Source organism: Pteronotus mesoamericanus, unplaced genomic scaffold (assembly GCF_021234165.1).
Source record: "Pteronotus mesoamericanus isolate MK-2021 breed Mesoamerican mustached bat unplaced genomic scaffold, CSHL_Meso_final contig_68, whole genome shotgun sequence".
In the NCBI taxonomy this organism is placed as follows: Eukaryota; Metazoa; Chordata; class Mammalia; order Chiroptera; family Mormoopidae; genus Pteronotus; species Pteronotus mesoamericanus.
In genome coordinates, this window is record NW_026555234.1 from 27,545,471 (window position 1) to 27,568,985 (window position 23,515).

Consider the following 23,515-nt stretch of genomic DNA (forward strand, 5'->3'; position numbering starts at 1 on the left):
TTCTCTTGTTTTCTTCCCTGGAATACTACTCAACTAACCTGCATAACAAGAAAAATATGTTATCCATTTTTATCTTAATCACAGATAAAAACTAGGAAGTCAAATAGTGGTTGGTGTTCTTCAGTTTTGGATCAAGGGATCAGACCAATCATCCTAACTCTGAATATTTTGAAGGACTTGTTTGCTCCAGAGAACAAGAATTAGTACAGTGTTTCTCATCTCAAACACTGAGCCATTCTGAGCCATTCTCCTAGTAAGTTTTGGTTTTCGGGAAGTGGACAAGAATAGAAGACGTGAGTGGCCATGCTGGAAGACGGCCATGATTATTTTGGCAGCTTTGCTTTCTTTGAAATCAACATTTGCATTTTGCATTTCTTTGGAAAGTTACAGCCAGTAGAAAAATGTATCATGTCTCCTGGAGACTGAGACAATTCTGTTTTCTTTATATTGCTCTGGATATCTTTTTTCCCTTCCGCATTGGGCGAGCATCCAAAGATGAGGAGGTGGATGCTCAGTGCATATCAGTTCTGAAGTGAAGGTAGAAAAGGGACATGTCTTGGTAGTCAGCAAAACACCCAGAGTATATAATGATACCTTTTGTGAGTTAAATATAGCTTGGGCAATCAACTTCAAAGCATAATTTTAAATATTAAAAGATATGGCTCTTCTCTTAATTCAAATAAGATTTATAAAATATCAAATCTAAGAAAAGGACTTAAGAGCATGAATATCTCTGGAAATGATAGCTTCACAAAAAAAGAAAAAGAAAAAATTTTGAAAGAAAAAGTATTCATGATTCCAGTGAAGAAGATTCCATCTGTGCTTCTTGTCACATTATTTTTATCCTCCAATTTACATATTGTATTTACAAATGTTTCTGTTCTCAGGTTAATTTTAAGAACTCAAGTTGGGTAGTTAAATGTTTTAATTAAGCATGACAACTAAATAAACATGAGAACACAATCTTGGATGTTAAATGCATGTAGATGGCTATCTAATTTTTCTCCTTAATCCTCAGCCAGCATGAGTTCTGGTCCATCTGTGTAATAGCCCACCAGACATATCCATATTGTCCAACCATAATACCACAATTCCTTAAATGCATTACTTTTTCTTCCTCAAAAATAAAATGCTTTCCATTGTCCTTACTTCAATCAATATTATCACAATTCTTCCAGTTATTTCAAATGCAAGTTTCAGCATCATCATTCTCATTCTTCTCTTTCACCCCCAAACAAGTTCCAAAAATACTGCCTTCAAAAATCTCCTATTTTATTAACCTAGTCTAAGTTCTCATCATTCTCATCTCAATTACTACAAAAAACTTGTAATCCATTTTAATGCTTCAAAGTCTACCACTTTCCAATTACACTGACACAGCGATCGTGTTTTTTGTTTTTATTCACCACTTTCATCATGATATTCCATCACCCTGGTTTAAATCTTTCAATAATTCTTCATCACCTACCAAAACAACATTATGTTTTCCAGTCTGTTATTGCAGCTAACACTACCTAAATTTTCCTCCTATCAAACCCTACAATTATGATCAGAATATTCTCTTCAAGTCCTGCAAACAACCAGAATTCTCTTATTTTCTTATTTTCTAACCCACACCCCGCACTCTGCAGAAACAATGTTCTTTCTCTTACTTCCTCACTGCCTGCTGAATTCTCATACTTCGTAAGAGTTAATCTGGTTTTACCTCTTCTGATTTTTCTTTACCTTTGTGTCACCAGAAGCAGTATAATAGAGTAGGAAATATATATTCTGAGTTTTCAGGCAAATCTGAAATCAAATCCCAGCCCAATCATCTACTTACTATGAGGGGCAAGTAAGTGAACCCCTTAGGCCTTGGCTTCTTTGTCTGCAGTATAGGGGACAGTAAAGCTAAACTCATAAGGCCAATGAAAGATTAAATGCAACAGTGTCTGTAAAGTACAAAAATGGGCAAGCAGTCTATTAAATACTAACCCATACTTTTAATTTTTTATTGTTGTTCAATTATAGCTGTCCCATTTTCCCCCATTCTCCCCCACTTTCCCCTGCCCTACCTTCTCACCCTCGCCTCCCACATTCAATCCTCCCCCCACCGCTGGCTTTGTCTATGGACCCTTTTTATACATGTTCCCTGAATTGACCCTTCCCCTTCTTTCCCCTGTTATTCCCCTCCCCTCTGGTAACTGTCAGTTTGCTCTTTATTTCCCTATATCTGGTTCTATTTTGCTCACTTGTTTGTTTTGTTAATTACCCACACTTCAAATATAGTCAAAAAGCAGTTGTTAAAATTATGACCTTGGCTCACTAAATGATCCCTAAATATTAAGCAAAAGGGAAACCTCTGTGTCATACCTTAATTGTGGCCCGCACAGTCTATGCATTATGAGCTCTTTGAAAATTGATAACATACACGTGGCATATACACTGCACTTCACTAGAATTCTTCATTAACAAAATATTTAAAAATTCCCTCAAATGACATATTCACAAACAGCCAGACAGAGCTATATATATTTTAAAGTTAGGAAGTGAATGTGAAGATTTTGAATTCACCTACCTGTATGAAGAATTTCTAACACTCCTTTTAGCATTATAACTTTTCTAAGTAAAATGATTGACAAAGAATAGAGTGACATTTTTACATATCCAAGAGAGACCCAAGCACAGTCTCCAGCTCCTCTAAGACAGAACTGTCATACAGCATAAAGTTGTGCTGGGAAAGCAATTTGTACCCTCTGATAGGCAGGACTGGACTCCAATCGTCTACCTGAAGGAGGCATGGTGGTATCCAGGTTGGTACTGATTTTGAGAAATTATGAGGAATTCATAGAGAAAGAGGGGCCTTTAGAGACTAACAAATGATAGTGAAGTGGCAACTTAGGAGCTTTCTTTAGCTTACACAAAAATAATCACTTTATGGAACATAATATGGTAACATGTTATCCACTGAGCTGGCAAGTTCAACCATGTAAAATCATATACTCAAAAATTTGCAGGGGGAAAAAAGCTTTCGGCCATTTTTATAACTTTAGAAACAACTGGATAACTCTAATTATCAGTTATCCAGTTCATTACATATTTTTAAAAAGCAAGGGTTGTAATAATGATAGAATAGAGACCTAGGAGACAGAACAAAAATTGTCAACTGATTGCCTGAAATAAAGGACAACAGAAGTAAATGCACACAAATCCAAAGCATGGTATTCTGGGGCTTTTATTGCAAGTCCTCTCAGCATATACATTTCAACTGCTCCAGGGCATCATTTTATTAACAGCACAGTAAAATGACTAGTATTCTTAATAAGGAGTCTTCTTAATTAAATCATTTTCCACAAAGCTATTTCTAAAATGCATTGCACAATTCCCTCTCTTATTATACGCTGTAAACTGATTCTAATATAACCTTTTTTTCTGTTTCCTGAGTATTGCTATAAAACAACCAAAGTGCTTAAACACTTGTAGAATAAAATATATGATCTCTTTATTCTGTAAACTATATAAAAATTGTGTTCAATCTCTTAAGTATGGCACTCTTATTTGATGGATCTCACCATCACTCTGGATTAATGCCTAGTGACAAATATTGACTATAATACTAGTCAAAATAATAATAAATGTATCAAGCCCTTTTTGCATCTTGCTCTTTGCCTGCTTTATCTCATTTAAAAGTCTCCATACTTTTTATGACACAGTTGCGATTATTATTCTGATTTTGCAGTTAAGAAAACTGAAGTATACAAAGGTTAGGTAATCTGCCCGTGTACTTAATAAAAAGAGACAATACTATTTATGATGTGATCTTCTAATTCAGCATTTCCCAAGATAGCCGTGCAAAAATAACAATTGTTACATGATAGTTTCCAACATGAAACGTATTTGTGGAATTTAAGATTAGATTCATTGATTTTACATATGACTTTCCAGTGACTTTAAAAGCCTAAGAGGCACTAGGCTACATAAAATGTAGGATAACATTCAGGGTATCCCACAGTTATTTAATAACACTCCATTTTTCTTAGAGGATCTTGAAAAACATGTATTCTTTGAAACAAACTTGGAGAAGCAACTTATATATATAGGAAGCAACTATGTATATAGTTATTTTTATACAATCATTATTTGTGACATCTTTTAATATAAATCTGAGAAAATAGGGCCAAAATACACAATTTATAAACATAACCCTGTATTTTTCCAAATATGTTAAACATGGTGTTATGGTTTGAATTGTGTCCCCCAAAGAAGATCTGTTAAATCTCTCCAGGCCTTCAGAATATAACTTTATTTGGAAGTAAGGTTGTAACTAGTGAAGATGATGGTATACTGGTGTAGGGTGGGCCCTTATTCTCATATGACTAGTGTCCTTATTAGAAGAGGACGGAGAGACATAGGAAGGAGAATGGCATGCGAAGGCACACAGACACACCAGGTGAACATCATGTGATGACAGAGGCAGAGAATGGAGCAATGTGGCTGCAAGCCAAGGGACACCAAGGACTGACAGCCACCACCAGAAACTGGGAAGAAGCTAGAATGGGCTCCACGCAGTCTCAGAGGGAGCAAGGTTCTAAAGAAACCTTGATTTCTCCAGAAGTGTGAAAGGATACATTTCTGTTGTTTTAAGCCACCCAGTTCATGGTATGCTGTTCCAGTAACCTTAGACAAATAATAGGTGCGGGTTACAAGGAGGTACAATTGTGATACCTTGAATGTGGAATAAAATGTAGGATCCTTAGAGTACAGTACTGTGTAATTATCGGACAGAGTAAATAGTGTGGAGAGTTGAGAGCAGATAGCCGTGAGGTCAATGGAGAAGAGATCCACTTGTTTATATTAATTTTAAAAAAATTTAGTTGAGAACCATATGATTTCACTCATATGTGGTATATACTGATAAAACTGAAAGCAACAAATGAACAACCAGGAAACAATGCACTCATAGACACAGACAACAATAGTATAGGCATTACCAGAGGGAAGGGGTGGGAGGTAGTAAAGGGTAAAGGGAATCAAATATACAGTGACAGAAGACTTGACTTTGGGTGGTGGGCACAGATAGTATATCATTAGCGTTATATACTTGAAACCTACATAATCTTATTAACCAATGTCATGCCATAAATTTCATTAAAAAAAAACTTATCTAGAGTAACTAATTTAACATCTGTCTGAAACTCCATTTTCTTATCTGTATAATGGGGCTACACGCTCCTACCTTCTAAGATTATTATGATGATTAACTAAGATACATAGCATATAAAGAAGCAATCAAGATAAATTACTGTATTTGCTACTTCACGTTGCCCAAATTATCTCTCCAGCCGCCAACATTTCATTGATCTCCTCCACGAGTTATCTCAGGGAACTCCAAAGTCACTGCAAAAGTGTTATTCTAGTGACGAAAGAACTGAAGTTAGGAATAGGTTCCAGAGTTATAATATCTAAAACATAGTATTGTAAGTTGCTATGCATTAACTTACTGGCTCAAAAGAGTTAGTACAACTTCTAAAAACAATACATTTATAAGAAGACAGGATAGAGACATAACATCTTTGAAAGTGAGCCTTCTATGAAAGCAATTCCTAGATTTCATTTTCTTTCTTAGGCTTGTCAGGCAAAGTTTGGTCTGAGACCCCAAATTTTAAGAGTATTTTATTGGACAGAAGAGCCTCCAAGTAGATAATGGAATGGAAATCAAAGCACTTACTGAAATGACACTCAAAATACAATTTAAAATTAATGTTATAATTTCATAGCCATATTGTCATTTTACTAAATTATTTAATATAATATAAAGTTATCTGCTTAAAATTCTATGTAGATAATTTTTATTTATTCAAAGAGCTCATCCAAAGCACAAAAATATATTTCTTTACTTTCTTCTGAGCCTTTTCTCCCAGTTCTCCTCACCTTGTCATGATCATGCTGCCTTGCTTTTGCAATTTTTTTCATTAGTTCAGGATCCAGAAAATGAATTGATATAGTATACCTACTATAAGTCACTCCCAGGTAAAAGATGCTTACTCTGTCTTTATAGTTTACTGTTTAATACAGTAAATTCTATAATAATAGTTCCTATTTTATCACATCAAGTCAATTCAAACACATGGCATCCATATATGAAAGGCCTACTAAAAGAAAAAATTCATTGTATGTTTTGCCTATACCAACAATGAAAAGCGGGAATACATTTAAATGAAAAGACAGATGAAAGTATTTGTTAAAATTTCAGGGATTTCTGTATGAGCTTTAGTAATATTTAACTGAATTAGCATCCTTAGAAAATGAGCAGTTCCATGGAAATTAATTTCCCAGGTAACTAAAGCTTTCAATTTTAAAAGATAAACCTCACCCCATTGATGGAAACCTCTAAAATATTAGTGCATTACCTACATCTTTGTGATTTCTAGTTGGTGAGTATAAGAGGTACTGGAACTTGAATAAAATATTAACCTTTAAGAGTTGAACTAGTAAATTGAACACATAAGGGGGTAAGATGAGCTGTTAACCTGCCAAAAGAACTAGGTTTCTCCCAAATCAGTACTTTAAGAGCAGTCTGAAAATCTAATTGCATCGGCGTTAAATGTGAAAAATGTCATCATGTAATCAACAAGCATTACCACACCCACAGGTAACCACCATATCTAGGTGGTTAATGTCGGCAGCATAAAGCTCCTCCCACACACACACACAAAATGTCCACCCCCAAATCCCCAGAACCTGTAAATATGTTACCTTACGTGGCAAAAGAGACTTAGCAACCGTGATTAAAGGTCTTGAGATGGGGACAATACTCAAGCGTTTCACAGATGGGCCCAATGTAATCGCAAGGGTCATTATAAGTGAAAGAGGGTGCCAGGAGAACCAGACAGGGAGAAAGGGGGGCAGAGACGGAGCTATCGGTGTGCAGTGCGCCTCTGCCGGCTTGGCTTTGCAGTGGGAAGAGGGCCAGCCGTAGAGGCAGTTTCTTGAAGCCAAAAAAGGCAAGAAACAGATTGTACCTTAGAGCCTCCAGGGAAAGCACAGCCTTGCTGACACGGGCTTGAGCCCCCTACAACCCATTTCAGATTTTGGACCTCCAGAGCCGTGAGGTGGATGCTGTTTTAAGCCACTGTTTGTGGTAATTGCTTAGGGCAGCAATAGAGACTAGCATGGGAGACTTCAGGGAGTACTGAAAAAGAACAAGGAGTAAAGGAAAGGACTGGGTAGATTTATTTATTTTTTTTATTTAACACTGAATGGAAGAAAGGGTACATTAGTTATGGGAAAAGTATTCTCTTCTTAGTCAGGAGACTTCATTGGGTTTTTAAGCAGCTCAGATAAAAAATGCACAAAACAACACAGTTTCCTTCAATCAGCTTCTGAGCTCACAGTGAAAATTTGTAATGACCAAATTGGCTTGTGGGATATAAAATAGGAAGAAAGTGCTCTAGGTAGTGAACTGTGTTATAAAAATGAGCCCAAAGGAGAAAGCATTTCGTGATAAACCCAAATGTCTTTACAAAGATGCATCTTAACAAAACAGAGCACCTGGCCCCCCGTGGCCGAGGGTTGGATTGTCGGCCACGCTCGTGCCTCACCCGGCTCCCTTTGTAACTCCTCTACCTCACTCTCTTTTATTTTGACACTTCCTTGACTAAAAATATTGTAAGTTATTTGAAATATTTCAAAACTGATTCAGGGATATTATTAATAGTAACATAAAGATAGTAAATATACTTTGAGGGCTTGCTGTGTACCAGGCACTACACTACAAATGTTTATAATCATAATCATTTTTGACTCCTCAAAACAATTTCTGAGACTTTGCACAGAGATGAAATGATACCTAGAGCAGGTAAGTAACCTGTCCAAAGTCATATCATTAATAAGCAGCCAGAAGTTGAATCCCTGTGTGTCTGATTTCAAAGCCCCATCTCTGAATTATGTTCACTGTGATACAAACATGTTGTTGGGGTTTCAAGTTGTTGTGACTTTCCACTCTCACAGCAAATTGTCCTGAAAAGCTAGACTTTAAAAATGCTTGAATGGTGTCCTGTTGGGGTTTGCTAACTTCTCAGAATCTAAACTATATATCCCACAGAAATTAGAAAACAAAGCTTGTTAAAAAATACATCCAAATCATAGCTCATAATTTTATTCTGTAAGAGAACACTTTATCTACAAATTGTGTTTTGTGAAAACATTAGCCTTCAAAATCATTTTAAAATACATAATAATACCATCTATTCTAGCAACTTACTGGCTTAGTAACCTTGCCATATTCTTTTATAATCATTGGTGATATGCTTTACTGGTTAGATTATAAACTACCTGAGGAAAGAACCGTCCATTATTTGGGTTTGTATCCCTATGTATGACAGATCCTTGAGGAGAATCTCTGACAAGGTTGGCAAAATTCAACATTATGTAAAAAATACACCAATAATACCCACTAGAAACAAGCCTCCCCTTTTCATGGGAAGCTGGTGACATTAGCACATTGTGTACCCTTTGCTTATTTTCCTGAACAAGTCTCCCTAGACTGTGTGTCTTATTCAAAACTAAGGACTGCAAATTGCCATAAAGAAGGAGAACCTCAAATATCCTCTAAGTTCCTAGCAATTGTTTGCTCTTATATTTTTATTTAAAAGAGGTAACTTTTTTTCCTGTGAAATGCCACAAGTGAAGTAAGAAACTTATGTTTGAATGTCATCTGAAGACTCACAACTTCTCCCTTGAGAAGAAGGAACCAAAAGACCACGCAGTGGAAACAGAAACCTCTACACTGGCAAACTATTGAACAAGTTTGTGAAGTAAGACATCCTCACTCATCATCGTCAGTCGTTAAGAGAACAACATTAACTGGGAGCCTAGACCCACCGGGACAACTGAATAATCTGACCTCTAGGTGGAGGACCAGATGTAGTTTACTTAACTTCTGAATATTGCTTAAGATTGTATTTGATTGGAAAATAAATGAATAGTAAAATAATGTTGTATAGTCTATGTCTCTTCATGTCCTAAAATGTCTGTCTCATTGTGACTTAAAAAATTAAAGCACAGTCTTTTCCAAAGAGGTCCATCACCCCTGACTGGGGCAAATTCTAGACCTAACTAGAGATGACACCTATTAGCTATCAATATATATGTGATTTATTAAATTAGTGAATGAATAAATGATGGATGGAAATGTAAGTTTATGAAGTATGTGAAGATGGAGAAAAGAAAATCAATCTGAATTTGGCTTTATAAAAGTAGTGTTTAGTTTATGTCTAAAATTCAACTTATTTAAGTGAATATAAACCACTAGACCCTAGAATAGGAAAAGCTGATTACAAATGTTAATTAAAATATTTAATTTTGCTGGTTATGATGAGCTACATGAAGAAATATTATTCACGCTGAGATAACTCTCAGAGAACTCTCATGCAAAATAGAAGGTTAATTTGGGAGCAAATATAGGAAAACAAAGTGCTCTCTGCCTGCTTATCTATTTTTATTTAATGATAGTTTTGAATATATGTTATTAGATAAGTAGTAACAAAAAGACAAAATAAGTATGCAATCGTTAAGTATGTTTTCTAACCAAGAAGCTAAAACTTGTCTTATAATAGCAACATGATTTCACTGATGCTACTCGGGTTCATCTAACGAAACTGATTTAAGTAAGTACTGTGTTCCAAGTAATGTGGAGTCTCTGGGATTACGCAATGAGTTAGTGTCCCATTCCTCGGTAAACTCAGAGTCTAGCAGAACAGACAGATGCACAAGTAACTCACCTAGACACACTCTGATGAATGCTATGATATAGATCTTTTTGAATGACTGCATGAGGCCCATTAAAAAACCATAAATTCTAAGTCAGCATTGAAGTAAACTAAGGAAGGCTTCCCACAACAGGGCACCTAAGCATCTGGCTTTAAAATGGCAGTGGAAAGAGAAGACATTATAGAAGAGATGGCAGCCTGAGCATAAACCAGGGTCAATCTAAATGGCAGCACTACAGAAAGTGAATAGATGGATGTGGCTAGAACAAATAATTTTTAATGGGAAATCATTGAAACAGGGCACAAAATAAGCAGATGCCAGTGGTGGAACTGTTGGCATTTCTTCTGTGGCAATAAAATGTGAATTGAAATACTGTCCATTCACATATCTTTCTGCCCAGTTAGAACTTATCACAAAGGTTTTAACATATTTTATTTTGTCTTCTATTGGTGAAGCAATAGATCAAATCAATATCAACAGTGTGGAGGAAGCTGGAAAAAAAATAGGGGTAATTTTTGGAAGTTCTTAGAGGGGAATAAAGCAATGGGTAAGAAAATGGAGAAGAGAGAAAAGCCTTGCTGGACAGCTACAAGTGCATCACACTGACCGAGGCATGGTCTTCGGAATCAACAGTTAGAATTCTGTCTTCCCAATTATTAATGTGTTACCTTGAGCAAATCCTATTCAATTTCTTCAGCCCTGGTCTCCTCATCTGTAAATTGATAAAAACAAATACTACATATCTGCAAGTGGCTTCTAAAAAGAAACCCTCCATGCTTCCTTTCTAAACAGAGATCCACACAGAGACAAAACTGCTGGAGGAAGAATCATAATACAGCAGGACAGAGGCAAAGAGGCAGAAGAAATGAGAAGGCCCAGAAAAAAAAAAAATGGAGTTTGGGGACGAAGCTAGGAAAAAAGCTTCCAGCAAAGCAAGCCACCAAATTATTTTAATACTACAAAAAACAACATAGAGTGGAAAAATCTACCAAATAATCCAAGTTCTTTAACAGATAAATTGTAAGGGGAAAAAAGTGAGAGAGGGAGAAATGGAGACTTTGGGGTATCACTTGGGGATGTAGAGAGTTGACAGATCTTCCCTCCAACTTTAAACAAAACAAAACAAAAGATGAATGTCTTAGTTCATTCGGGATGCTATAACAAAATACCACAGTCTGTGTGGCTTATAAACAACAGACATTTATCTCTTGCACTGATGGAGGCTAAGAAGTCCAAGACCAAGCTACTGGTAAACTCAGTGTTTAGTGAGATCCTACTTCCTGGTTCAGAGACAGCCCTCTTTTTACTGTGTCCTCACATGGCAGAGGGGTGAGAGAGTTTTCTGGGACCTCTTTTAATAGGGCAGGAATACCCCCTTAAGGTTGAGAATAAGACAGGACTATACGCTTCCACCACTCTTCCTCAATGTGAGGGCACTCATTCCATTCATGAGGGCTCCACCTTTGTGACCTAATCACTTCCCAAAGGCCCCACCTTCAAGTACGATATATTGGGCATCAGGCTTTACCACATGAATTTAGATGGGACGTGAACATTGAGTTTATAGCAATGAACAAAGAGCAGGTTGACAACTTGAACTTACTTGAGAGCTAAGATCACAGGGTAACCAACTGGCCCAAAATCAAAGGAAAGACCAGTGGTGAGCAGTGATTTAATTTTAACTGGCCAAAATACATCCAGACACTGGTAAGGACTGATCAAGGATCAGCAAACTTTTTCTTCAGAGGGCCAGTTAGTAAATATTTTTACCTTTGGAGACAACACAGTCTGGGTCACAACTACACAGCTATGTTAAAAACAGAGCTACTAAGGAAATAAACAAGCATGGATGTGTCCCAATAGAAGTTTATTTTTTAAAAAATCACAACAGACTACTGTTAGCCAACCCTAGTCTAGGTCAACTGCTAGAGACCGTGTGCTGGCAAGAAAGCACGAAGCCCCTGGGGCCTGTAAATACAGGTGCGTTCATATCCTCCCCCTGGCATCTCCCCAGGAAGTCAGAGAAAACAGCAGGAAAATCCTGACAAAGCCCCTTTCATGAAATGAAGTAATAATTCCTAACAGAACAATTCAGGTAATATTAAAGAGATGCAGGGGAGGATTATAAAACTGTCAGGAAGTTAATTAGCAGAGTCAGAAAATGACAGCTCTAATGGAATTACAATTGTTTAAAACAGAGTAAGTGGTCTTTAGTACCTACTAAATGACCCTCATTCAGAGACAAATATTAAGCTGATTTTTAGAAGAAGGTAATGAATTTCCAACAGATAGGCAAGAGACTTGTGGAATCCCTTTGTGGAAGTGTTTTTAAAATTGATTTCTCTTTCTTTTTTTTTTGGTCATTTTATCATGTTTTGTTTAATTCAGAAAACTGAGATAGCTTATGTGGGTTTTCTGGAAGCAAAATGTTTCTTCATACCCTCTGATTTTATGGTATGTACAAAGTGTGACATGCAGTATGTATTTTCTTCCAAAATATGGAATAAATTTTTGAAACCTAGACTTCAAGAGCACCATCCAAATAGATTCACAAAAATACAATCACAATATATGCATGACAGGGGTATTGTATAACTCTCTACCCATTAGCTACCTTTTGTGATAAATAAAATCCACATAAATTATGAAAAAAGTGCAACATCTGTTTCAGATGTTTCAGTGTTTGATATAGCAACTATTGGGAGAAAGCCCAGAATCCTTACAATATTTTTAAAAAGTTACAATGGCTTGTTCATAATAATGCCTATGGTTTCCAATTTTAACTATGAATCTCCTTTTTTCCTTATTTAAATTATTTTGTACTTAAAAGCAATTATATGATCTGAGCAGGGACATTAATTAACTGTTCCTAAAATATATGCCATTCATCCTTATTTTATTTTTGTTACTTAACAATATCTTTCTAAATGTCTATGCTTAATGTACTGCACCGCATTCTTTAGTAATGGAATAGAAATCTTAAACTTGACATTTATATCTTTAACTTAGAATTTTACTCCTCCTTGGTTTTTCTACTATTTATTAGTCATTTGGTTCTTGATCAGACCCCTCTCTCCAAGGGAAAAATAAAAGGTATTGAATTTAAGCTCATCAAATTTCGCTATTAGGAAAGCCTTCTGATACAGACATTGAGGTATTTATAATATGAAATTTTTTTCTCCATTGTCAATTGTTGAAAAGAGAAATCTTTGAGAAACTTGCATTAGGGTGATTGTCAATTTTGATATACAGGAGTTGGGGAAGAAACTAGAAGCAACTCCAAAGCCAAAGAAAGAATCTATTTAGACTTCCTTGGAGAGCTGATGTTTGCAAAAGTTCTCCCAAAGGTGTTATGCATTCGTTTAAAACATAAAACCATATCATGTTTAAAGCAGAGCTAATAATTTCATTAATATATAAAAATAAAAAAAATAAAAGATAATTCTGAATGCTTAGAACCATGTTGTCATTGACAGAAATAGTGAACCCTACAGAAGAAGATGGTTTAAGGGTATGGTGGAACGAGGTGACAAAAAAATAGGGTTTAAAGGTGGGTCCAGCTAGATTCCTTCCCACCTGCACCACCTATCAGATATTTGGCCCTGGAGAGGTAGTTTAATTGCGCTGAGACTCAGTTCTCATGGTGGTAGAATGAGAACCACAATGTCCCCTTCATGAGGCTATTAGGAGGAGTAAATGAAATAACATACAGAGCCTAGGATAGTATCTGGCACTTGATTTACATCCAGCAAATATTCCTTTCCATCCCCTCAGCCCAAGGGAAGTAGTGATGGCTGCTGTTGTTGCTGCTGCTGTTGTTTGGGGCTAAGGAAGACTTTGACCCTATCACAACTCCATTTTAACTACAAATTTAATTGCTTCAATTACGAGGGTACATTTTAACACTGATCTAAGTCAGTGGCTCGTAATTAGCGCAATTTTACCCGTTCGCAGATATTTGACGTCATAGAACATTTTTGGCTGTCACAACGGGCAAAGGGAACAAGACGGGTGTGCTACAGCGATCTTTTGGGTAGAAGCCAGAAATAGTACTAAACATTCTACAAAGGTCAACCCCCATAACAAAGCATTATTGGACCCAAAATGCTAATAGTACTGAAGCTGAGAACCCCGATCTAAATTAGTGAGGTTGACAGCCTTATTTTGCATCCTCAGCGACCACCCATTACCCACGGTAGGGCATATGCCTTCCCATTCTTCAACAATTTTTGAAGTAAGTAATCATAACACTCTGAACACAACATATTCCATTAGTAAAACAGCCCTGCTGTTAATTATTTTGTGAATTGTCAAGACATCAGTGAAATAAGAGCCTCTCTGCAGTTCATTAACTGACACAGCTGTGATTCCAGAGAATGTCTACAAATCTGTCTGCTTAATAAAATGTGACCCAATTCCTCTGTTAATTTAAGCTGGAAAAAAGTTCTTGATCCAGAGAATGGTCCACAGGGGACAATGAACTTCATCTCCTTCAAAAGGCAAACCCGGGACTCTAAAGACAAATGGCAATTAGAAAGATAGAGAAAAGAAGTAATAAATGTACCATGAGATTATTGTTTACTTGAATCAACAATGATGAAGAAATATAAACTTTTTTTAATCGCACCGAGCTATAAACAGGTGAGCTGCTTAAAACATGTGGAAAAAAAAAGAGAGAGAGAGAGTGCCATAACTAGCAGATACATATGCCTTCTATATATTCTAAAGATTTATCCTAAAGAGTTTAATGAGACTTATGAATAATCAGTGCCGCCTGATAGTAGTAAAAGTCACTCAGAGAGAGTGTGTACATATTTTCAGGTGCTGATGGTAGAAACAATATATAAATTATATCTTAGTTTCATATTCACTTATACCTAATAAAGTAGTACTGAGAAGACAGTTTCTATAGATTTTACCTATTCATTCTTGAACCCAGTCAAATGGCTTCAGTTTGATTTTATGCACTAAACATTGTCTACTCTTCAGGTCTAGGAAGACACTGTTAGACACAGAAAGAGTTAGGCAATATTTTCTAAAGATACACGTACATCTGTGGCCTGAAGGAGACTATCTTACATCTCCCACCAACTCCCCCAACTCTTCCTTTGGTTATCCACCAGTGTGGCCACTTGCCTTTATCTGTCTTTATATATAATACCAATTCCTAGAGTCTTACCTATTGTTCTCATTCCCAGCTCAGCATTCTTAGGGCTCTTTCTACTAAATGAACCTGTTTTTCTACATCATTCGATAGACACCCACATATGTACACAATGTAAACAGCCATTTTCACTTCTCTGTTAGTTTCACCTCTCTTCTTACAGGCAAAAAATAGTACAGAAGAATAGGAAATTCAGAACAGAATAACATTTCACAAATGGTAAAAACCCCTAAATACTGTTTGAGAAATATCAATTGGAAACAATCCTGTTTGATATAATTGGGTAAAAATTTTCCCTCTGCAAATCAGGTTTGTCCATCAAAAATAATTTTAGCAATTGCTTCAGACTTTATCCCTGAAAAGCTAAGCACACAGTCACATCATTTAAAATACCCTAAAAAGTCAACTCCAAAGTTAACATATCAAAATATATATATATATATATATATATATAGTTCTGCTAATTTAAGCATAGATAGTATCTCCCAGTAAAACTTGTTATAATAAGAGTAAGAAAGGATTGAGAACTACATATCAGTAGTTACAAAATAGTCATGGCGGTGTAAAGTACAGTATAGGAAAAATAACCAATAATATTGTGATAAATATGTATGGTACCAGGTGGGTACTCAAAATTTATCAAAGAACACTTTGTAAAGTATATGATTGTGTACAGTACACCTAAAACTAGTTCAAAATAATATTGAATGTAAACTGTAACTGCAAAATAAAAAGAAAATAAAAGAACACTTCATCGTTACACGATTCCCATTAAGAACTGAACTGTGCCCCACCTCACCCCCAAATTCATATGATGAAGTCTTAACTCCCAATACCTTACAATGTGACTATATTTGGAGACAGGGTCTTTAAAGAGGTGACTACAGTTTAATGAGATCTTTAGGGTGGGCCCGAATCTGATACCAATAATGTTCTCATTAAAAGAAGAGATCAGGATACAGACATACTAGAGAGATAACGGTGTGAAGACACCAGAAGAAGATGCCCATCTCCAAGACAAGAAGAGAGTGCTTAGGAGGAAACAGCCCTGCCAACACTTTGACCTCAGACTAGCAGCCCTGAGAATTGACAATAAATTTCTGTTGTTTAAGCCACTTGGTCTGTGGTACTTTCTAAAGAGAGCCCTAGCAAAATAATGCATGCAGATAGCCTAAACATTCTGATTTTGGATATTTTTTTAAAAAGGAAAAATAGTTCCTGCTTACACAATTAACTGTGCTTTACTTGTTTTGGTCTGTCTGCTTCTGACAGGACAAAAGGCAATGGAGCAGGGCCTGCCGCCAGCCAGTTTCCCACTTCTCTTAGTACCGACACCACCTCACGGTGCTCCCAGTAAACGAAGCCTGACAGATCAGCAGGTTTTGTGTTTATAAGAAAATACTTCATTTTAGCTTGGAAAACTTTTTTTTTTTAATCAGTAGAAGTGTAAGTTCTAACAGGCAGGGATTTAGTGTGTCCTTTTTACCACTTAATCCTCAGCACCTTGAACTATTCTGGACAGTGTCATTGCTTAACTCACAGCTGCTGAATGTTGAGTGAATCAAAGAATAGCTTCTACTGGTTACTGGCAGGATGGGAAACCAACACAAGTGGCTGCTTCTTCCCCCCAAACTTAACCTTTGGACGAAAGACAGAAGAAAACACGGAACCAATATAAAAACTGTGAGAAAAAACTGAGGTGTCATTATTAACACCGAGAACATGGCTAGGCAGGGTATCAGAGGGTAAATCAGGGAGGGACCTTGCTCTTGCTTCTCCTAAATATTGTTTTGGAAGAATCACTGTGTGTCCCACACCATTTGCCAAACAGCAACCAGAAGTCATAGCATGTCTCCATCAAAGATACCTGACCAAAAACCATAAAAATCAGCAATCAACAAAAAAGAAGAATAGAAAAGTGTAACCCAGTAAAATACTACCAAATAACATATACTAAAAAAGAAAAGAGAAATTATAAAATTATTTAAACTGGATAATACATATCAACATAAAGTCCCATTTACATGGAAATGCATTTTAAGTATATCCATCAAGTAAGAAGAAGCATGGGAGGAAAAAAATGAATCAATTGAACCTGTGAAGCAGACAAAAATAAATAAATAATTAGAGACACTAACAAAAATCAATGCATGGAGAACAAACCCACCCTAAGAAATCAGGGAAAATAAAACATTAAAAGCTTTATGGAGATTAATGGATAAATAGACTCTGGCAATTAGTTATGGGAGAGGAAAGGATGGAGAAGGAGAGGAGAAGAGAAGCAAATGGAGGAAAGAGAGGGGAGAGGCAAAGAAGGGAGAGACAAGAGCAAAACAAATGGGAAAGAAATAACTATTGATGCAAAAAGATATTAAAAATGCTAATTTAAAAATATTATGAATACCCACAAGTTTAGTATTATGATACTAAACTTGGAGACCTAGGCAAAATATATATTTTAGGAAAATACTAAATGTCAAATTAGTGTAAAAGAAAAGAGAAAACATCTGAATAGATTAATGAGTATTAAAGAAATTTATAAAGGAAAATCTCTCCCTCCACAAAATTCCCTGTCTTTGCTGATTTTTAGGTGCATTCTACCAAACTATCAAGGAACAGGTGATTCTTACCTTTCAAGGAAAAATGGAAAGAGAAAAAGCTGCCCTTTTCATAAGGTTAGTGAAGTTTTAAGTCCAAACTAGACAAAGACAGTGCAGAAAGAAAAGCATAGGTCCGTTCAATTACCAATGTACATGCAAATATCAAAACAGGGTGTTAGCTAAATGAAAGGCATATTAAAATGAAATTCAATATGATCAGGTAGGATTTATCCCAAAATTGTGAGACTATTTTAATACCAACTAAGTACTTAATATAATCCCCCATATCAATATATAACAAAGAGGAATGTATAATTATTTCAAGAGATAAAAGAGAATAAATTGAATGAAATTTAAAACCTGTTTCTGATTTAAAAAGTAACCCACTCCTACAAATCTATGAATAGAAGGAAACATCCTAAACTTGGGTATGGTTATAAACCAAATACCCAGAGCAAACATTATGTTTAAACACTACACTTAAGGGAAAAACTTTAGACACATTCATTTTACAATTAAAATAGGCATTCATACAAAACTGCAATAAAAAAGACAAAGATACAGAAGTACAAATATTGGAATGGAAGGAATAAAACTATCCTTTAGATAATATGATGGTTTAAAATACAAAAAAAGAGAGAATTAATCAAATACAAGACTTGATGAAATAAAATACCATTCCTAATAGAAAACTAAAACCTACAAAGTAGAAATCAAATTAAGGATGGATATATATAAAACCATGACAATAAAAATACTATGGCATGAAAAAACTAAACAAATGGAATATAGTAGAAAGACTCAAAGGCTTTTTGAAGTATGAAAGATAATATACAAATAAGGCCAAATCACAAATCAAGGTGACAAGTAATGTGGTAGCATAAATTAAGGGGGAAAGGATAAATTTCTTTGTAGTAATAAAGGATAAGTTTCTATGTAGTAGGTGGAAAAATGTATAAATAAAAATGTATTCCTACCTTTGAATGCCACATACAAAACAGTACTCCAGATGGTTAAAAGACCTTAATATAAAAAATGAAAACTATGAAGTTAATAAAGAAGCATCTTGTAAAATGTTTCCCTTGCCGTTTTTGACATCCCGTGAGAGGAGGGGAGGCCCAGACGTTACTGGGCAGTTAGACAAGCCCAGGCGACTGGCCTGGGACAATGGAACCCTAAGTCAGAAACAGATCAGGGCACGTGATACATAATGAGAATTAATGTGTCCAAACAAGTTTAAAAGAAGCTCATGCTATTGTATTTTTTAAAAAATACATATAAAATTTGATAAAAACATCACATTGTTTCTTACTTTGCATATAAGCATAACCTGCTTGAATTTGAAATACATTATTAACAGAATTTTCCAATACTCATGAATAGCAAAAAACAAGTACCTTCAGGTTTACATTACTATCAGTGCAGTTCCATTTGCGATAGGAGGTGATAATCTCACTGAAAGTAATTTGATTTTGACCACCAAACGCCTTCAGGAGAAGAGTAGTGGCCTGGAATTCAGGAGCTGCAGTTCCGGGTCCTACACTCTCCTGGTGATCTAGCTATTTAAAATGTTGATTGATAACCCTCTTCCCATAAAGGCATGCTTTGAAGAGAAGAGTACAAATTCTCACAGACAGGGCTAATGACCATAATGACCAACCTGACATAATAAACGAAACTCATCCTTTCCTTCCTCCCCCAACATTGGTCCATCTTCTCATCGTCCACATCCCTGTGAATCTTTCTAGGTCTAAGCACTGAAACACTGGAATCATCTTTGACTCCACCTCCCTATCTCTCTTGTAAATACTCAAACGGCTCACAGCCCTAACAATTATTTCTTCACAATGCCCATCCCTCTTTTCCATCCTCATTATCATCACCCCAGGTCAAGTTAGGTCTATCTCTTACAATCACCTCCCAAAGGCCTTTCTTGCTGTAATCTACTCCCTTTGTGTCTTCCTTTGATTCCATGTCTTTAATACTTACCATTTTCTTCAGAATGGAAATCTCACTTATTTTGTGTCTCTCCCTATATTGTAAGCTCCTTGAAGTAAGTGAATGTGTGTATGTGTATATGTATATATATATATGAATATATACATATACACATACACACACATATGCATTTTGCTAGTCCCCTTTAAAATGTCTAGCCTATAATGATTACTCAACAGACATCTATGAACTTGACACAGTCAGCTGGCTCTCACAGTACTGTGTATAAAATCAGACTTATAAAAAAAACTTAATTCAAAGAAATTCCTTTAAGTCTTGCAAATAGTATTCTGATCTCTTGTACTTAATTTTTATCAAGATAGCTTTTGAAAGATATATTCCTAGGCGACTAGTAATCTATGCCTGACTTCAGCCATCTCTCTAAGGTAGCCTTTGGGATTTTCCTAACACAGCTGGATTCATGATTTCAGGCTTTTTTCAGACTGATGTTCCCACTACGTGAGTGTACTGGCTCCATAGAGTGATCTGTAATTTTATTTGAACATCTGTAGTCTCTAGGGCAGTAGAGGTTGGACCACCCTACGCAAAATTATGAAGTACATGGAATTTGTTTTCTACAAATCTGTGCTTTCCCTTCATGTTTCTTTCAGATATCATCCCCTCTAAACCTAATTCAGGTATAAAATGGCTTTATGTTCTTTTTTTCTCCTATCCTTATCAAAACGTCCTCTTTAAGACACTGTCCTATCTCTCTATATCTGTATCTATAATCCAGTATATAGAAATATATCATTTACTAGCTACTGATTTTTAATAATTATATTTTAATCATTAAACAAATATAGTCTGTGATGAAAAGATTTGCAAGAAATAAAGAAGTTATTTAAAATCGTACAATCTAGAAATAACTAAGTGCATTTCCTTCTAGCCTTTTGAATGTATAAACATTGACTTGCATATTTTTAAATATAATTAACAGCATTCTGTGCATACAGATCTCTGTTCTGTTTTTTTCATTTAATATTTTAGCAAGACCATAATTTTTCTCAGAACTCTTGTTTATAACTAAAAATGTTCTTAAACATTAATTTGATAGAAATAGAAGCACAGATACATGGAACAGACTGACAGCCGTCAGAGTGGAGGTGGGGGGGGCAGGGGACTGGATTAGAGAGGGTGAAGGGATTAGCCAAAGAACGGGCATGCGTGATCTATGGTCACAGATAAAGATACAGGGGTTGCCTGCAGGGGGGCTGGGTAGAGGTGGGCAGAGTGAGAAAAATTGGGACAACTGTAAGAGCATAAACAATAAAATACAATAAAAAACATTAATCTGGAAGACTGCTGTAAAAGGAATATTCTCAAACACCATCCCCCAGAGAGTCTAATTCAGTTGGGAATAAATATTCTATTTTAATCAACATCCCAGGTGATACTATTGCAAGTTCTTTAGACCAAAATAGCTTATTGATTTCTTCACCCAACTTGGAACAAGCAACTGGTTGCATTAACTATTCTCTTATCATCATCCTTAACTAGTTCTGCTCTGTTCATAGCACCACACTAAGAATCCACAAGCTTGAATGAATCCCATTATCTACCCCCTCCACTTCTATATCCACACCAGAGTCTGTCTTCCGGTCATGCAATTTATTACCACTGTAAATTTATAATTTTCTTCAATCATCTCTAAAATCACTAATGAGCTCCTAATTGGTCAGTCTAATTGATGTTTTCAGTCTTATATGGTCAACCCTCTGGGGCATTACATTGACATGCTTAAAACTCACTTCTTTGTGCTTAAAACTTGTTTCTCCTATAAACTGCACAACCACTTCTCTCTTCTGATATTTGCAATGTCCAACTGGGCTTTCTCAAAACCATTCCCTGGCTCCTCTTTATCTACTCATTCAACAGCCTCAACACAGTCCTCTGCCTCCCCAAACTCACTGATTATTCATTTGACCTCTAGTACCTACAATTGAGACATCTCCACCTGCAAGTTACACAGACACCTCAGATGTGAGAGGTTTAACATTGACCTCGCTACCTTCTCCTTTCCCACAGGGGCAGGGCCTGGCCCCTCCTGTGTACCCTGCCTCGCCAGCTCTGGGGCCATCCTCTATGTCACTTCCTCCCCCTCCATTACATCTGATAGATTGCAAAGTTTGAGCTCAGACACAAAATCCAATCATCAAAGCAGACTCCCATGAAAAAAGATCAGGGTATCAAGTGTCACCAATAATTTAAAGACTAGACACAATAATTTAGAGACACAGATAACAAAGAGTGGTCTGGGACATCCCACATAGCTCTCCAGTTCCTTCTTTTCCACATCAGATATTCACTCTCTGGCTTCGAATGATGGATGAAGAATTGAAGGGAAGTTTTATGGGCCTCGTCACATGGATGAAAACATGTTAGTTCTAAAACTTCTAAACTTCATATACTCAGAGAAAGGAATGACTCACATGGTATCCTCCAAGGAGCAAAGCCTTTTGTACTCATTTACTATAAGTTATTCTTTATCCAGGGTCATCTGGTAAAAGCCTTTACTAGATAGAGCCTCCTCTTCCTAGAAATAGCATTCATCTCTTTACTTAGAGAGCCAGTTGACAAGGAGATTAGGTTGCCTCCCTTCTTTTCTTTCCCCCAAGGTATCCCCCTGTTAAAAGGAATAAATGAATCATAGATGCCTGACGGTTTAATTCCTTCCTCCCAAAGTTGAATTGATTGCACCACTTACAGAGTGCAAGAATTCACCCCTTTCTCCCTATCTCTGCTAGAACATGGTGGCTCACCACTGGCCTGAACCTTCCCAATAACCTCCAACTAACCGAGTAACTTCAGTTTCCCCAACTCCATGTGTCACCTGCCGCCAGTTGTTTCTTGAATAAGCATATTTAATTATGCCCCTTTCTGTCTTAAAATCCTTTGCCTGATATAAAGTATATTGCATCAGCTTTCCCCTGCCTACATTTCCAGATCCCCACCGACAACATACTCTCTGATGTCCAGCAAAATCAAACTAGTCTCTAACAAGCCATGCCTGGTGACACTCTAAAGCACTCATGCGGGACGCCCACCTTTCTGCCACTCATCTGCAATGTCCCCTGTCCCCTAACATATTCCTTGAACTCTCTCTCCCTTTAGTTCAGGAAATAAACAACTCTTCTGTATCCCCAGTGCTATTTACAAGTAAGTAAAATAAGTAACTTTAGAAAACTTTGACTTTGAATAAGTTGCTGTGCCAAGTGTTTTATATGGATCATATGATTTAATCATCAGAGCACCCTCTGAAACAGGTACTATCATCCTAATAACTTTACAAAAAAAGGAAGCCAAGGACTGGAGACAATAAATGGCTTACCCGAAGTCACAATCCTGAACTAAAAGGGTTAAGACACGAAAGCAGTCCCGCTTTATGCCAGAGCCCTCGTCTTTAAACCCCGTCTTCATGCCAGTATACATCTACTCTACTCTACTCACCCGTCACACAGTCTCCCTAATTAAAATCAATAAAAATTTGCTAAGTGACAATTTGGTAGACACAGTGTGAGGCTTCACTGAGTAAGGCATGGAGAGTAAATAAAATTTTAGAACCATCACCCTCTCTAACTGAAGAAACATGAGTTTCAATTTCATTTCAGAAATCTACATACCACCCTTCCCAACTTCAATCAAGAAACAGTAACTGAACATCGGACACAGTGTGAGACTTCCCAAGAGTGATCAGTGTTATTGTTATAAGATTGTCCCTTAACTTGATTGGCCAAAATATCTGCATCAGGTTTAACAGAAAATTTCTCTGAGGAGTGAAGTCACTAGTAATTCCTATAATTCGTGAGTTTTTATGGGAATATTTATTACAATGTACCAGCATTATTACTGTTGCCTGTAATTTTCCTACATCTGTCATATATCTCAAACTGAAATTCACATTTCAGTGCCAGGCAGAAGTTATTCATCTGGCAAATAGCTGGGGCAGAACCTCAGCTTGTCTCTTACCTGATGCAACAAAATGAGAAAGCACCTTCCTTAA

General features: G+C 36.4%; 1 protein-coding gene across 1 annotated transcript in view; it reads right to left on the reverse strand.

Annotated features, from left to right (window-relative positions):
* The window catches only part of KCTD8 (potassium channel tetramerization domain containing 8), a 206,652-nt gene that overhangs the window by 170,976 nt on the left and 12,161 nt on the right, over window positions 1-23,515 (reverse strand). The gene's annotated exons all lie outside the window — the stretch shown is intronic.